Genomic DNA, 1,133 nt, shown 5'->3' on the forward strand with positions numbered 1-1,133 from the left:
AAGGGTCGAATTTTTCGAACACGCGAACCCTGGAAGCGCATCACCTTCACACGCGGGAACGGCTCTTGTTGGCGAGGCAACAGCGGCTCCTTGCGGTGGAACAAAAAACTTCACCGGAAAAATGGCGGGAACTCAAGACTCAGTTTGAGGCTCGTGTTTAACCGCTTGCGGATAAATTTACGTGCTGCTATACATTTATTTCTCACTAGCTGCATGTATAACAATTGGGCTGAGATATTTGTAGCCTGTGCACTGCTGAAGAAGACATAAAAACAAAACCCCTCAAGACAGAGCTGCTGTTGTCCAACTCTTGGACTCAAGAAGTTGCAGGTTCGAACTCGCCTGCCTCCTGCTGAAATACCCTTGAGCGAGGAATTTACCCCGAATCGGTCCACTAAAAATTACCCAGCTTTGTCATGTGGTACATGGTGTTGGAGGCACTGACGCTTCACGTTGGCCACGCGCGTAGCACGTTTAAGTCGACCTTCGATGGCCCTCCCGGTGTTTAATTCCAGAGTACTATTGATATACACATTTTTTGTGTCCCCAGTACCTCACAACTTATTACATACCTGCCCCCAACCTGTTTGATCTTTACATTCACAAACCCTTGGTCCACTACTCAATACTTCCAGCAAAATGTGTGGACAGCTGTAGCATAGTATTTAGAGCTGTTGCTATTGGACCCAAAGGCTGTAGGTTTGAATCTCACCTCTGGCTCTAGTGCTCATGAGCAAGGTACTTACCCTAAATTCCTCCAGTAAAAAAAATTACTCAGCTGTATAAATGGGTAAATAATTGTAACCTTAACACTGTATGTTGCTTTGGAGAAAAGTGTCAGATAAATGCAAAATACATATTTAGCAAAAGCCTGCTCTAGCCTTGTCTGTGATGTTTTTTCCAATTTCACTATTATTCAGTACTAACACGGGCATCTCTCTACATGTGAATGTTTTTTGTATTTTTGCTAGGTACGAAAAAGTGTACGATCAATTCAATGGTGCTGAACTACACACAAAAAAGAAATACCTACTAATATGTACATTTTTCTCATCATATGGTCCTCATCTGAATAATTCCCAGCAAGCTGCATACTGACATTCAAAAGGACGATGTTAAAATTCTTTCACCGT

Source organism: Scleropages formosus, chromosome 4 (assembly GCF_900964775.1).
Source record: "Scleropages formosus chromosome 4, fSclFor1.1, whole genome shotgun sequence".
Lineage (NCBI taxonomy): Eukaryota > Metazoa > Chordata > Actinopteri > Osteoglossiformes > Osteoglossidae > Scleropages > Scleropages formosus.